This window comes from Strix uralensis, chromosome 1 (genome assembly GCF_047716275.1).
Source record: "Strix uralensis isolate ZFMK-TIS-50842 chromosome 1, bStrUra1, whole genome shotgun sequence".
NCBI lineage: Eukaryota > Metazoa > Chordata > Aves > Strigiformes > Strigidae > Strix > Strix uralensis.
The window spans coordinates 146,782,719-146,800,342 of record NC_133972.1 but is presented as its reverse complement, the minus strand read 5'-3'; positions in this window follow the sequence as shown (position 1 = coordinate 146,800,342).

Here is a 17,624-nt window from a genome sequence, read left to right as displayed (position 1 = left end):
AAACACATGAATGATTTGTATGTTGACCAGATAACTCATGCTACTTGACTATTCATGCCCTTTTGTTAAAATTGTGTTCTCCTTTACAATGAGTTACAGAAAAATACAACAGACACTGAAAGGCACTCTTAAGTTTTTTCACATAATAAGTTGCTCATAGTTAGGCCTCAGCCTCTTCCCAGGTCTGCGGGACCTCATGCTTCAGGGAAACTAGCTACAGCCAAACAAAACTTTTCCAGGTTTCACTAGCTATTTGATGGCAGGGTCAGATGACATTGACTTCAAAATCAACACATTAAAGACATATTTGGCTTTAAGTACTACCTTTATTTCTTCCATCAGCAAATCTGGTTATCGAAAATATAACACTGATCCTCAGCTGTACTGGTACTATTAATAGTTCATGCCCTTGTCTTTGTGGACATAACCTTGAGTACAAGAGATAAACAACCACACTTGTGTCCACATGTATGATCAGGACTTGTCTTCCCCCAGCCCGCTTTTACATTTAAAATCAAAAAAGTTATACTGGACCTTAAGTTTGTGATACAAAGAAGGTTGGAAAAAGGATATTTTATAAACATAACAAATACTCATGGGGCTTCTCTGGAAATAGTATTCTGCGTAGATGGCCTGAGTTATAATTAATTATATGCTTCTTCTGAAAACAAAATTTTATGTTCCCTTGAAATTCTACATGTTAGCTTGGGTTTTTCAAATGTCTTAGTTTTTTGGTTGGGATTTGTTTCAAATTCATGTCTCACAATAAAATATATTTTCTTCAGATGTACCTTTGTCTTAGTTATTTAACACTAAGGAAGCAACAAATGAGAAGCGAATAAAACACACCAAACCGTAGCAAACATTTCTTCCCATGTATAAACATTAATCACATTTTAAAGGGATCTACGTTTCCTGTTCTGTTCAGTTCTGTTAACAGATTCAGGCAGTTATTGGCTGCTAGGTATATTCTAAATATTCGCATTTTAAATCATGCTAGCCAATTATTTAATTTAAGTCTCCTCTCTTTTGCTAACACTCATTATACTAATTTAGGTAATAAAATTGTTTGTTCAATAAATATTTTTTTTAAAAATTAATTGAATTTAAAAAATTTATCTTTCCCAAATATTCAGCAAATCATTATCACAGCTGATGATGTTGGAAAATGTATTAAACAGCTTTTTTGTTAATCACAAAGGTATTTTTAACCACATTTACAGCATAATCTCTCTCCTGATCAACTGACTGATAATTAAGTAAGTTTAGTACCAGCTTGACAGTGCAGAATTCCTGAAAATCCTGTGGACACAGAGGATGGGAGCATCAGAGCAGGGGACTGTTGTCTCAAGCCGTGATACACAGCATGGAAAAAAAGGACTTCATCCTCTTCAGCAGAAGCAGCATGGTCAGTGAGTAACTGAAGAACAACAACAAATGTGTGCAGAATACAACCTGCACATTGTAATACAGCATGGGAAACAACGAAGATGACTGCAATATTTTGATAAGATTCCCGTATCTCCACCCTCATGCAATATGAGATTAAAGTATAAACTAAGTAGAAAATAGACCTGCAAGGCTTCAGGCATATGATCCACTCTGTCTGGATAAATAATGCAATATCTCAGTAGTGGAGCTTACCCAGGGCAGATGTCTCGTCAATAACAGAAACTTTTTCCCTGTAACATTAAATGACTCTGAAAGATGTACAAACCACAAGGCCCAGCAAGCATAGTGAAACTTTTTCTGAGATGAGCAAACAGAAAGTTTGCCACAAGCGTGTGGCACTTCAACGAGGTGCTGAAGAAAGGCCAGGAGAGATTAGGAAGGCTTGAGGTTATTTACTCGCAATACTGTTAAGCAAGATGGCAACTAGGAAATCTAGCTGCAAAACAACTTTCTGTCTGGCCAGGGAAAAAGAACAATAAAGATGGGGGAATCTCAGTCAAGAAGTTCTGTTGCAGATATAACAGATCCTGCCAAAAAGTCAAGGTACTTGCCAAGAGGGACAAAGAAAAGACACTCATGCAAGAAGCTTAAAGGAGCAGGTCTGTCAGGTTCCTGGGATCTTTTTATCACCTGTTGAATAAAATTCTCTTTTGAGATGTTTCAAAGTGCTAATGGAATACTTGCTCAGAGATTAAGGACGCAGCAATTTCTGTGTCAAAGAATTATCTTAACAGTATAGAAGGATTGATAGGAGGGTTTTTACAGGCCTTTTGCACTTCAGAGAGCGATTTGCCTGAATATCTCAAGAGGGGTCTATGTAGTATTCTGTGATGATAGGATAGGAGAAGAAGTCTGCTGATGCAAGGTCAAAACTCCCAGCCAGTGGTAAACTGCATAGCTATGATAGCATCATTAGCACATGGAAGGAACCAGTGTTTCCTAGCACCACACGGGACTGCTTCAACAGATGGTTAAATCAGATTGGAGAAAGCCTAAAGATCATGACATGGCGGATGGGTAGAGGCATAAATGATCTCTGGAAAATGGTGCACATGAAAGAGATTAACCACATGGAGTCTGCTGATGGTGTCAGTCTTCTAGACATTTAGGATAAGGGTCTATAGATCCAACCCTCCATGGGAGCAGTTAATGTGTTTTGTGTATTACTGGAAACAAGTCAATCATGACTGTTTTTGCAAGGTAGAGGAAGAGAATTTTAAATAGGCATTAGATGGTGGCAAGGTAATTGGAGGTTTGTGCTACCTGACTTTGGAAGAAGTAGAAGGAGTGATGCCAAACCTTCTCGGTGTTGATTGGCTGTCAGGGATTGTCGGGACATGAGTTTTCTGAGGCATTTAAAGGTATGACTACTGGCATGAAACCCTGCTAGTATAGACACATGTATAAATCTGTTAAATTATAAAAAAAATTTCTATTTCAAATTCCTAGAGAGAATGATGAGCAAAAATGCAGAGAGAGCACTTCATTGTGAAGACAACTCCAGATTTTCCAGTTACAGATGGTGCAACTTTGTCAGTCTCCTTTTGCACTTAACTGAATGTTAGCGATCGCTGCCTTCTCATGGCCACTGCTGAAATGCACGGTGGGGGGGGGGATGGGAGCCGGCTTCAGTTGTGCTGAGTGGGGTGGGGAGGAGCAGGTCCACTCCAGCCTGTCAAATCACCCACAATCTGACTCTGCACTAATTATCACAGGAAGCTGGATATTGTTTATCATCTTCGAGTATTCAGAGGTTTTTGTTGTTTTGCCACAATGGGAAGTACACCTCAAGCGTATTTGAAAGATGATATTGCTGGGAGAGAGAATAGCTAACCAGGATCCCGTTACAACTAAGTGGGACTGGGAAGGGGCTAGGTGCCAGAAAAGAGGATGTGAAGGAGCAAGCAGCTTCCAGTGCTTAAAAGACTCGTAAGAAGTTCTAGGGCAGAAGTACAGACTCTGGGAACTGGAGACTTTGGTGATTCCTACAAATGTGTGGATGTCAGCATGTTGCAAGGCATGAAACAAACATATTCCCGAGTAAGGCAAAAGGCATATATTCAAAATTGCCATAGATTTGTTTGCAAGAATAAGTATGTGTGTAGAAAGATTCAGGTGAGGACATACACTACGGCATATACTTGACCTGTTCTGTAAATGTAATGAATTTAATTCATGAGGCAACTGTTTCTGTAGTAGAACATGTGAATCTTTTGTATAGCTTGTAGTTAACGTTGGATTTGTGAACTGCTCTAGTGTTAGTGTACAAAATTATCCACAGTAAAGTAATACGAGTAAGAGTAAGTGTCCAGGCAAGTAAAGATTGTGTTCTGCTGTATCTGTAATGGTGCATACATTTAACTAGCTACAGCCTTTAATGAATATGAGGTTTTATTTAGAGAATTTTCTCTTTCTGGGCAAAATTGTTCCTTTCTAATTATAATAATAAATACACTGCAGATAAAATACAGAAATGGTATTTTTGGAAATATAATTAATCTGGAAGTTCTGTCTCCTTTTTCAGTTCTACAGTTGTCTAGTGTGACCTTTGAAGGAGCTGTTAGCAGTATCTGCCTATATAAAAACAACAAGCATTTATGGAAAATATACTTGGAAAATATATGAAAATTATTTCAAGTTGCTTTATGAAAAGACACTGTCAGTTTGTTGCATAATGTTGCATCTCTATTTTATTTATTTGATCAGGACTGACTGTATGTTCTAAACCTAAAATATAATTAATAATTATATAAAATAGTTATCAGTTCACATGAATCTACCTTTGTTCTTATAAATATCACCTTTTCTGTCGTCTCCATTTTTTTTACGCAAATTATTTTGCCTAGATATAATTTCGCGTATGTTTTTAAGAGTTCTAACATAAACTAGGCCTAGATGGCTAAAAAAGAATTAATAGAAATTATTTGATATATGGATTATTCTACTAATACAAACACACTGTTTCTGGTAGGCGGTCAAGACAGCTCTAAACCTTTCCTAGATGTAGCCGTAACTTTAGTTGCCTTTGGTAATAAGCACAAGATACTTACTGTTTGCAAGAAAAAAATCAGAGGCGTGCCAGCGCTTACATACACAGATGAACATCTGCCCTTCCAATTCTAGGTTATTTTTGTATTATGTTAAAGAAAAATAACAATGACAAAACATTCTGCACAGAGACATGAATTATTAAAAAACATTCTGTCTCTGATCTGAAATACAAAATGCTGCAGTGCAGGAGCAGATTCAAAAACAGCAGAGTGGAGTGTAAGTGGTTGTGAATTCCTGCTATTTGAAACTTGGACTTGCTTTTAATCCATTTGCTATCAAACAATCTTTACAACATGTTTATAGCTATGCCAAAATTGTGAACCATGCCACCATGCTTCTAGACCACTGAAGCATGGTGAAGTGGGCCTCTTACAGTATCATCCCACTGATAAATTTTCAGTAGTGTTCTTCAAACAGGTGTTATAGAGAAAAAATATATTTGCTCCTCATTTGATAGATAACACTTCATCTTTGTATTTTTGCATAGTGTGTTTTACTTTGTTCCAAGAGCAACATGGTACCAAATGGCTGTTCTGTAAAAACTAGATAGTCCATGAAAAAACAAAATAATTAGTAGTCTTAATCTCAGTATTGTAAACTGCCCTCGCTGAACCAACCGAAGATGGGATGGATGGTGCTCAGTACCCAACCTGAGCAAAATGAAAGCATACTTTGAGCCTGTGACAAAATTCCTGTAAAGATATCCTTCAAATACAACTAGTACTTCTTATCTTGCTTATTTAAAATGTCTTATTCTGTAAGTAATCCCATCTAAATTTACTGGTAATAGTAATGTTAACAACTAATAATGCTACTTTATATCATATATAGCTATCCAGATGCACATTCATTTTGGGGGAAGCAATTCTGCAATTTTTAATTAGGAAAGGCTTCCTATTAATTCAGACTTTTTCCTATATAAAGACTTTAGGACATGTGTTTCTATTTATAAATAGGTAGTTTTTAAAAGAGTAGATCTTTCCCTTCCCTAGTACTGCCAGATCTTTCTCTGTGCTCGTTATTTTACGGAAGGCCAGCTCCTGGAAATTAACTATTATATAGGCTGCATCTAACTCTATCCTCCAGAAAACTGGAAAATGTGTCTCAATCATACTTCTGATTGTGTAAAAACTTTGTTAGAAGTAACTCCTTAAATATAAATTAATTTAAACTCCATGTATTTTGTAGGTCTGAGTCATAATTTCTTAAATACTGGAGGCTAGCTCTATTGCGTTGCTTTAATTTCTTTTAGATATAACACAGTGATGGAAACAGCATTTTTATATAAATGTAAGAATGTACAGCTTGGTTCTGACGGTATCCAGTGCATGCTTCACGCTGCCTTCTCAGAGTTGGTGGTGCACACTGTGTAGAGGACTGAGGCTTGTCGTAGGACATGTTGGAAAAAGAGTAATATAATTCTAAAGATGTCAAAATTGCAATTGAATTAATGATGAATTTCATGTGTCTCAGTTCTTCTGTTATGAAACACAGATTGGTCCCAGTCATGCCCAAACCTGCCTGTTATGAAAGTCAGGTTGCATCTCTTAGGAATAGTGACAAATCCACGGGGAAGATTTGTGTACTCACATGGGTTTTTGAAGAGGTTGAAGAGAGGATTGTGTACAAAGCAAACTGATCAAGTCTGGCGTATATGAAGGCACAAGGGATTTGAAGAATAATATAAAGAACAATAACAATAGTTTTCAAAACAAGGACAAAACCCCAGGGGTTGAAACAGCTGAAATCCTCCAGTTACAATAGGTTGCAGCATATTGTACTCAAACCTACTTTTTTTTGCTGTGGCTTCTGCATTCCACCCTCCTTTAATCTATTCAAAATCCAGCTGTCATAAGCATCCTACTGCTTTTGCTGCTTCACACATTTCTTTGAATCACACTTTTGTTGTGTTGCCCAAGTGGGAAGTGAAGGAGAGAGTGGGAGAGAAACATCAAAACAAGGGTATCAAGTAGTGAAAGATGGAACATTTGGGAATAGCTCTTAAAGGTATTTAATTAAAAAGGAAAATAAAAACTTTCAGTCGTTGAACTGGACAATGTAATTACTTGTAGGGTCTTAGAATCACTGCTGTTTTTTCATTTCTGTTTTTTCTATTATTTGCCATAGCTATTCGTAGCATTTGATTTTTGATTACATTCTTAGGAGAGCAATGTGTGCTTGTGTGTTTGGGTGGGCAGTGCTGTCCTGGAGCCTTGTTTCTGATTAGGCCTTTCAACTTGTGCTGTAAACCAAATTCAGTAAGTGAGAATGAAAAAAAAAAAAGACTAGATGATCAAAATATTTTGGTGGAAAATACAGTTACTACTGATCTGGCATTTCACTAATCTTTGTAACCACTTACATAGCAGTCAATCTCACTTTTGCAGTAGTTGAGACCATCAGTGCTTTTCTGATTCTGTTAAAAGATGATCAGAGAGATAGTCTGTGTTTTTATTCTGGCACTCTCATTTCCTAAAGTTGACCGATAATAAATAAAAGCGATAAACGTAGGGGTTTTTTTGCTGTATTGCCAGTGACATGCAGCTTTGTCACCGAATGGGAGATGCAATTGCTGAAAATTAAGGGAAGTCACTTTTCCCAGTACCCAATGCCCACCATATACTTATTTCAAACCTTCTGCCTTTCCTTCCATTAGGCAGCCAAGGAAACCGAAAGAGGCATACAAAAGGTTTTATCCCTTTAAATGCTGAATTTCTAAATTTTAAGAACACAATACCCACTGACAGTTTGGTCATAGCTGCACCTCCATAGCAACAACACTTCGATCACACTTTGCATTTGTATATTAACAGGCCTTATTAGTTTAAGTCACGCTATTTTAATTGTCACATCTGTTAACTGCTTGTTACTGTCTATAAAAGGCATAAGACTGCAAGGATCTTGGAATTTAAATAGTGAAATAAGAGGTGTGACCGGTCCATAATGTGATAAGTGGATGAAAAGCAGAGACTGCAGGTTACAGGAGAAGGAACCAAAAGGGAGTTCAAATTGTCTATGTGCATGTGTGTGTGCTTTAACTACACATAGGGGTCCTAAAAAAGTTACAAAAAACAGTCCAAAAAGCAATTAACAAGTATTGCAGAAAGCTTTAGAAACAACAACAGGATTTTCTCTTCTATACCAAATAAATTATTAAGCCTCTCATAAGCCTGCCTAATCATAACTTTCCTCACTCTTTTGTAACTCATCTTTTGTTTTGTGTCCTGTCTTGTTGTTCAGATCACAGGAATGGTCTGAAGCTTGCTCTTGGTTTAACATGTGTTTGAGGATAGAATGGGATTTGACTTGGGTGGTGACCTGGCAAAATTTTTGGAAGCATTTGCCAGTAATAACTTTATTCATAGCTTGTTTTTCTAAAGAAAGTATGTTGTGCACTAGATGGGCATTTTTAAGGACCAATTTGAGGAAACATGTAGCTAAAGGCACATAAATAAATAAGTACTGACTATATGTTTTCTTATCTGAGAATAAATGGATTATTCCACAATCCACTGAGGTACAGTTTATCTTTTTTTTTTTTTTTTTTTTTAAGTCTCTCTCTCTCTGTTTGATTTACTTGTGCATGGGCTAAAGGATTATTTGTATGAATGATTATTTCTCTCTCATTGCTGTAAATGCAACAGCAGTTTGCATAAAATGTGCTATATTGAGTGGATTCCAGTGCAGTAGTTCCTCTTTACCTCACATTAGAGAAAATGCAGAATGTATTACAACTTCAAAGATATATTTTGACAGCAAACACAGACCTCTCAGTGTGAAATACTAAGGGCCACAATTTCTTTCATGCAGTTTTACTCCTTGGGAGCTATAATTTAAAGCAAAATTTGGATCCAAATATTTTCAGGTTCCCTCATTAGATTTATATAGTAAAATTGTCCATCACAATTTCTAAAAGAGCAGTCCTACATATTTTAAGTCATGAGTACATCTGATGTGTTTTGGAATAGATTTTAAAAAAAATTTTAATTAAAGCCTTCATATTTCAAAGCAGCATTATATAACCTGTTAAAACCAAGCAAATTACCTGACCCAGTACTGCTATTATATGTTCTTTTACCAAAGGGTATTTAATATCAAAGGTGAGGAGTGGCAAATACAGCTAAACTAAAGAATACATAAGACAAAGGAAAAATAGAATAGTAGGAAATATTTGATAAGTTCACATGTTTTTGAAACAGAAGACTGCCTGCAATAGCTGTGATAAATTCCAAAAAGAAAGCCTGGAAAAAGCTGCTCATTAGAAACTTTAAGGTCAGTATTATATATGGACATTAACTCCTTGAAGAGCATTCCAGTCTGTCAACACTAGCAGTTTCACCACTGAAAATCTTTATTTTTTTCAGCAGGCTGTAGAGCAAAGTTAAACATTTGGACACCTACTGCTCATGGTTTGGGACTGAAACCTGTCATTGCAATGGTGTAGTTTTTATGGCTTTAGGTAGCCTTCAACTGTGGAAGTGCAAACAACTTTGGAAGAAGTGGAAGAGAAATAAGAATGCCCACTCTGAATGGGCTATCTGATTTTTCCATTAAATCTGCACGAGTAACACAGTGATGGTGAAATTAGATAAGAAAATCAAAATCAACAAAATGAAACGTGAAGCATTATCTGTGCCCAACAGTAAGACTTGCTTCACCTTAGTGGCTATGTCTGAAGGAAAACAATAGCAATTAATTGGATGGAAAAAGTAGGGAAATAAAAATCTAATGGATATTTAATAATAATGCTTTAAAAACACTATGATGTTATATATTTTTTCTAGTGCTTACAGGATGATCATCATCACTCTGTCCTTCGTTTGTCACTCGAGTACCGAATTTCTACAGACTTTGAGGGAGAAGTCATGTCATCTTCTTTGTTTCTACAGCATCTGGTACTATTATACCTTAGTCTGGATTGTAAACATGGGGAATACTACAATACAAAGACATATTTACATTTTAAATGAATAAGTATCATCCAGTACCAGATAAAAGCAGATGCTGTTATATCCCCCTGACTGTATTTGTCTCAGTAGTCAAATATAGTTTGCTGGTGACCAGATGTACTGATCTGTATCTTCAAAGAGTATTTTTGGATGAATGCATGATGGAAATAAAGTCATCTAGCTCCTAGTGGGATTGCATGAAAATCTGTTGGGATGAGTTACTGCGAACAATTGGCGCAGAAGCAGACAAGGCTCTTAATTTTGCATGTTCTTAAGTGGCTTAGTGTTTCTGGTACAACTTTGTTTTGGGCTCAACCTCAGTAATACGCATAGGTCTCTGCATTTGCTTAAAAAGCCCTATGCTATATGACTGAAACAACAGATGAAAGTCTCACTGATAATAGCTTTATTCAACCTTGCTGAAAATGTTAAATCTAGTAACAATAAAGGCTTAACTGTTCTACATGCCAGCCAAATGGCCTTTGCATATTACAGCAAACAATTGCAAGCATTTAGCATTTCAGTACACATAAAACAGAACTACTTGGGAATGCAGGATCTGAATACACACCCCTGATGCACCCACACTGCAGAACGGCAGAAATACACGTTATTGTAATCAATATTGGTAACCTCATCTTTGAAAAACTACATGTTATATACATTTCAATTTTGTTTTCACACATTCAGATGAAACTGAAGAGATTGTTTCAAATTTTCTGAAACTCCAGGGACTCTTAGACAGAATTTAGCCTAGTTCATTGTGCACCTGGCAGAGTAAGGAAGGTACAAGACTCTGCAGCTTGTAAAATCGACCTGGGACTGGAATCAGGAATGATTTCCAGCTGCTACCTGCAGAGCCCAGTTAGGTGCATCAATGGAGCTGGAGCCAGTCAGGTTTGCTTGCCACAGCTGTATCAGCTGGTTTAATGAAAAGCATCATCTTTCCTATTCCGTGTTGCCTTATGCAGCTCTTCTCAGGAGCAAAGACATTTGATCAAAGGATTTTTAGCAAATTGTATTGTTGATAGTGTAGAATCTGTTTATTTGCACTTGTAATCATTTTGGGTCCCTGACCTGCTTATGCTTGTAAATTCTACATTTAAAAGTTGGTGTAAAATAGATCAGAGACAGGAGAAGGAGAAAAGCAATGCTTTATCTGTTTTGAATTTAATCTTTGTGATTTTTTTTCTGAGTTTGAATCACTAATAAAAAATTATTCACCTTGATAATTCTTAGTATGAGAAGAAGATTTTTTTGTTGCATTTAGTTGCTTGATTGTGTGATTATTATATGATTATATGGTACTTGCATTTTTATTTTTCAAAAGTTGCTTTATTGGGTCTAATTTATTTTCACTCTTAAGCTATGTTTTCTATAAAGAAAATAGTTTCCACTCATCTGTTTATGACTTTGATTTAAATACTTGAAGACACTTATGATACTGTTTTAATTTTATATTTCAGATATACCCTCCTCCTCTTCTCTGCTTTAAAACTTTTTTTATTTCTCCAATCCCTTTCTCCAATCTTTCTTCCCTCAGACCACCAACATATGAACATCTGTGTTCAGGTCACTTCTATTGAACTCTTACTTTTCCTACAGGACTTCTTCTTCCCTCTTGTTTGTGCTAATACCTTTCCTTTATTTGCTTTTCTTCATCATGATTTATCTAACATACAGTTTAGAAATACTTCAACTGAGAACAATGAAACTTCATCACATTAGGAAATTCTCTCTTTATCTTAGCAGAATATAACTGTGCACATCATTTCAACTACAATCAAAACCTACAGGACTCTTTCATTAGACTCTTCCTTCGTAGTTTAAAATCAATCCTTGGAGATCCACCAGCCAAAATTTTGGCTTTTCTACTGTGGCATTACTGATGGCGGCAATGGGTTATCATGCTCAGTGTGAAACAACGACTGAAAGGTCTCATCATAGGCATTGGCAGATAATGACAGAGCTTTTTGAATGAAAGATCACCATAGCTTTTAATACAGGAAAAGCAATGTATTTCCATAATCTTCCTCTTGGAAATTGCTGAGCTATAGTCTATGTATCTTGTTCTGGCATTCACTTACAAAATCTACTGACTTCATAATTTCTTGGCATCGCTTACAGACTAAGGCCCTGTGGCTGTGGCTGTCTGTTATTTCCACAGTGCATGATACCAGCCCCATGGAAGTGAGAGCACTGTGCTCATAGTACTCCTGATATTTTCAGACTAGCAGTTCTGAAATTAAAAATAACTTCAATTAAAAGTTAAAAATAACAAGCTTTTAGTTGTGATATAAGGATAATATTAGGCCAGCAAGTAGCTTGCCTGTAGAATAATTGTTGAATGTGTGGTAATAGTCTCTTTTTTGAACATGTGGCCCTTTTTTTCTCCAAGTTACATGAATTCTCTGCTGCATATTTAGGGAACTAGTTTAGGATCTTTGGAGTTTTTTATTTGGTTTGATTTCTTTGTTTTTGCTTTGAGAAAACCAAGAGGGCTCCTGTTCCTAGCTGGTGTTGCATTGCTGATTAAAAGCTTTCCATTATGTGAAAGAAAAAAGTATTGCAGATGCCCAGGCTAGATTCATCTAATCTCCTAGGAAAAATCACTCCATAGCTGTATCCCAAAGAGAAAGAATGCTTTACTGAGGCTGGGATCACATGCTCTGTACTGCCAGTGTCCTAATCCAAGGCAAACTGAAATGTTTCATAGCATCCATGAAAGACATCACAGTGCTTGGGGCAATGTGGCATCCAGCCAATACCTCTAGATTCACTTTTTCTACAGCAATCTCTTTGTGTTAGAATAACAGCATTTCCACTTGTATAGGGATATGGCAATATTTTCAGAGATGTCATTGATGGTCACTTTATTTTTGAAAAATGAGCTGCAGACAAACAGTAAGTCCACCAACAGTATTCCCTTAAACGCCACCTATTCGTAGTGTTTGGGACACATCCTGAACAGCTCAGCTGCCTTGTCACATCAAATGATTGGAAGGCATTTTGACATCATTTAGCCTCTGACCTTAAATTTCACTCTCAATAAGCAGAAACCAAAACATACCCCACAAAACACTGAGAAAATAGAAACTGCGACTGTGTCATTCCAAAATGAATCCCTATCACTACAGATGAGACATTTCCCTGCTTTCACACAATAGATGCTTTTATTTATTACTATCAAGACTGGAGCCAAACTGAACAATCTCTCTTTGTATACAGATACTTCTTTTAATTTGTTAGTGGGTTGATCCTTTTAAAATTGCTAATTAGCTGAGCTGTTATTAATGTGACTCAAACAAATGGAAAATCTCATAGTCTTATGATCACAGGGCTTTTCAACTGACTGGTCCACAAGTACCACTTACTCACCTTTTAGGAGATGTTTAGCCCAGATAGAAAAAAGTAAAATAATACATACTGTTCAAATTGGCAATAAAAGGAGTGCTCACAATATCGGATTTTAACACTTCCCACACTTGCTGATTAAAGGCTCCATTAGTTTCTTTAGCAAAAAAATACACTTATTGCAAAATTAATAGATAATTTTTAACCACAAGAGACTTTTTTAATTTCCAAGTTTTTCAGGACGTACTGAAGCATCTTACTTACAATGGAGGTCCTACTACAGAACGAACATCCTCGTCTGTGTTTTGGGTACTCTATTACACACATAAATCCTTCAGTTCCCTGGTGTTGGCATAGTCTTGTTTTCAGTGTGTAGCCATTGTTATTAAACCTAGATTCATGTTATGTATTGTCTGTAGCAATTTACAAACTTTGCTCCAATTACTAGTCCTCTCTATGTTAAATCTCTGTTTTCTTTTTGGAGGCTTATGATAAAATCTACTATCATTCTTTCTCTTTCTCCTTCCCTCCGAAGAAACAAACCAAACCATTGACCCTATTTCAGTTGCTAACTGGCCAGCTGGGGAGTGGGGAGTTGTGAGAAGTCTTTCTTGCCCATAAATCAATTTGTTATTTTGTACAAGTCAACTGAGTTCAGCTTAAATTACCAAATCTGCAGTTGGTAGTAACTGTTGTTTAGTAAATGCTTTTTTTCCTTGAATCCAGACCTTCTTTTGGTAGAAACAGTTGGAATCTGGTTGTTTTCTAGAAACACCATCTGCTGAGAAGAGCTATCAAATTGGAGCAGAGGGCAATGGGAAAAATATGACTTGCAATTGCAGCTTAGTGGCAAATTATAGCTTCATAACAAAACTAACTACCACTAGGATATGGCTTTGTTTGATTCAGTCAGATGACGAGTGTACATTATGATACAAAGTATGTGCTTAAGGTGACAAAAGTCACCATGGCTAGACAGATCAGGTGAACAATATTGCCAAAACTTCATTTATTTGTGTAAAACTGAGGGATTTTATAAAAACTGTGTCCATATCAGATTTGGTGGTCTAAAAAATTACATTTTTGTAAGTATTCTCAGTCTTATCAGCCTTATTGGTCTCTGAGTCTTACTTTTTATTACATCTGCAAAAGATGTCCTTATTAAATTTACTACAATATTACTTTACTAATTCTCAGTTTTAATGCTTTGCCAAATACCTGGGGGGAAAAAAAGCATGCATGTGACATAAGGCATCTCCTGTCACTGTAGAAAAATAAAATGGTGTATCCAGATAGGAAAGTGGAAACTGGTGTGTGTTTGCTCTGCTCATAGTCCATGGTGGCCAGATTTTAATTCTGCTTTGGTATGAAAGCAGGACAGCTGTATAAATGAAATGCTGTGCCTAAGCACTGCTCTCCAGAAGACATTATTAGCAGAAGCACAACACTCTAATGAAAAAGTTACACACAGCCAGCTAGGAACAAGATAACAATGAACTGTGTGTACCCATCAACAGAGCCTAATCATAAGTTATATTTTAAATAAGAAATAGAATGTAATTGGTGGATGCATCGTTGCACAGTCTGGTCATGGTCAGAAACAGGAATGAGATGGCAACTGCGCAAATGCCAATATCTAAATCTGCTGTTGGTACAAGTGTGTTTAGTGTTTAGTCCGCAATTCTTATTTATGTAAGACTCCTGTTCACACCAACAGATTCATTAAAATGAAGGTAGAAAAAGGTGTAACTTAGATGTCTCTTCTGCAATTGCCACTAATAATTCATTTTTGAACAGAAAATTATGAATTTTGAGGGTGAGGCCATATTCCAGTGCAGTCCATTTTTTTGTTGTATTTGCAGTAGGTTTCCACTGCAAATCTCAGAATTGGTTTAATGTGCCACGTTATGACATGACTGAATAGACACTACTTGCAAAAAAGCAAGAACCTTCATCAGTTTTTTGGTAAAAACAGAAGGAATTCATTATCGTGCCTCGGTTACCTAAGAGAGAGCAGCACAGTACTCTTATTACAGATGTGCACGTCAATGAGCAAGGAGAAATTCCCTTGTACATTAATTGCTTTAATGCGTATCAATCAAGAAAGAGCTCATACATAAACAGATTTTAGCTAATAAAGGAAAGCTAAATTTTGTCATGTTGCCTGACCTGAACTAATTAGATTGTATGTCACAGTTTAAATATATAAATGATCATAAATAAAAGTTGCACAGTAAAAAGTTTATTACATTGGCAGAACTATTAAGATTTTAATTTTATTTCTATAAATATTAAATTACAAGACTTCAACTTGTGGATGTTCAGCATTAAGAACATAACTTTGAAATACTGAAAAGCAAAAATATTGATATTTTGTTTGCTTCTTTTTCTTTTCTAGGAGCACATATAATGAAATCTTTGTTAAAAAAATCTGAATTTGAATACAAAATTTACTAAAATAGTTTTGTTTTAAATTGACATCATACATTTGCAGTCAGACTTTCTATTACTGTAATAAAATGATACGATTCCTGAATTCCAGAAGTCATTTTGAAGACAAGATTTTGGAATTTTAATACAATATTTCTTAAGCTTGGTTGCTAAGTGGGCATATTTCAGATTACATATAAACTCAGTTGACCATTCTTGAGAAGAACTGCTACCTGAGTAATTCATTAATATGATTACATGAACAGAGAATGAAAAAACATAAGCAGAAAATCCCACAGGAATTCTTATGAAAAAAACACTTTTGAGTTTTCCAGAGGCCATATCTGCTCCCCACAGACTGCCCCATGAATTGGCTAAATGTCTTTTTTTTTTTTTTTTTTTTTTTCAAATCGCCAGAAAATGGCTGTGACCATTCTGCATTCTTAAAGGTGGTGAAATAAAATCATGATTTCTACCTGTCTGATTTGACACTGGGTTCCTTAGGCCAGCAGAGGTCCTTCTGAGGCCTGTGATAGTCTTGTCCAGCACAGGCAACTTGGGGACAACCAGTAAGGGCTACCCAGGGACACCTAAACTGAAACCAAGTTTACAGGTTTAAAGCAGGAGTCTGCCTTTAGCAAAGCTTTTTTTGATGCATGTCCATGACAATATAGATTTCTTTTTTTCATGTTTTAACTTTATAGAGGTTGGGGAAGCATAAGATGTTTCAAGAGATGAGATTTCTTGAGTTTCTTTGGAAGTGTCAGAAATGTACAGCATGAAAGTTGTCCAATATTACGAAGGGAAGAGATTTAGGATGGAATTTTCAGAGGCACTTAAAGGGCTTTTGTTTTGCTCTGAGCCCTTTGTTTGCTTAGAAATGTCTGAGAACACCGCATGTAGACTATGGTTTTGTATGTGCTTTGTTGTGGTATTGTGTAGTTTTGAGAGTGATGTGTAAATGACCTAAGGATATGTATATTCACGTAATACACCATTCAAAACCAGTCTTACTGAAGCAATTTTCAAGTTACCTAGATCTGAAATTCATGTAAGATATATCAGTAGAGAAATAAACCATAAAGCAAGAAATAGCAGCATTATTTTAGGAAATTTTCTGTAACATGCAAGTATCTATAGGAATTATTGAGCCTTTTGAGGAAAAGCTGAGCAGTTTATGTTAACCTGCTAGTGTAGTTAGCTCAGTAGTCTGTGGAGATGGGCAAGACTTACTAATAAGCACAGAAAGAATGACTGTACATGCAGTAGGGTTTCAGCAGGCCCTCTTTTGATGATTATCCATACCCTGGGGGAATAAAACTCAGGCTCTGTAGTCATAGAGGCTGCTGAGGCTTCATAAAGTGAGACTGTGGTTAAAGTTCATAGCTTTATATTAGCAACAATACTTTAAAAATTTCAAATCCACAAAGTTTCAGTTTTGGTGGACTCTCAGTATATGGTTTTAGAGTGAGGTAGGCACTGCAGTTGCTTGTAGGTTGAAAATTGGAGAGGTGAAACAAAAGGAATTAGACTCATGACATCGAGGCTGAAGTATTCTGTATGTTTTTAATGTTTCTTTTTACAGAAGAACTGTAAAATTTAAAAAAGTGAATGGGAAGCTAGAGAGTTAGCAAGCATGGGTGTGGTAGAGTGTATAAAAACTTTGAAATATAAATGAGAAATGAAAATGAGCTCTTAGCAGTTCAAAGCAATATGTGAGAAGGAACAAGATCAAAGACAGGGTTTCTGTACCTGAAACAGAGAAAAGAAACCCCTACAGGGCAGTTGAGGGGAATTATTTTGTGGAGGGAAACTAATACAGAAAATCTTGTGATCATACTGTGTTGTCACTGATCAGTTCAATGCCTTTTTCAAGACATGCCCTCTCCCTGCTCCTGAGATGGTGTTGGGGAGCTCAGGACTGATGTCTCAAATATCCTGAGGAAAAGTGCAAAATAGTCTTTCAAATACAATAGGTAATGCACATCTCAAGACTTTTGTTTTGAGTTCCATGTCTTTATGGAGTGGAGCACTGAAACAGACATTCTTGATCCTTTCAACTAATTCTCTTTTTATAACACTGACAATGCTGTGAGATTGCTTCTCTCTTCTCTATCAAGTACAACTGCACCTGAATAGAAGATAGTGGTCGGTACAGATACATGCTTATGCTGGAATTCAGATGTGTGGTTGTTATGACTGTCATTTAAAGGAGGCTGAAGAATGAATGTGTGACTAAAACTCTGATGGATCCAAGCTGGATGTCTGAAAATACGTGTGAAGATCACCCCACGCATCTCTTTAAATAGGCATCTTATTCAAGGAAAAATATCCTTGGGAAACAGGTCTCTGTTACTCATTAAAAGCAATACAGTAATCAATGAAAGA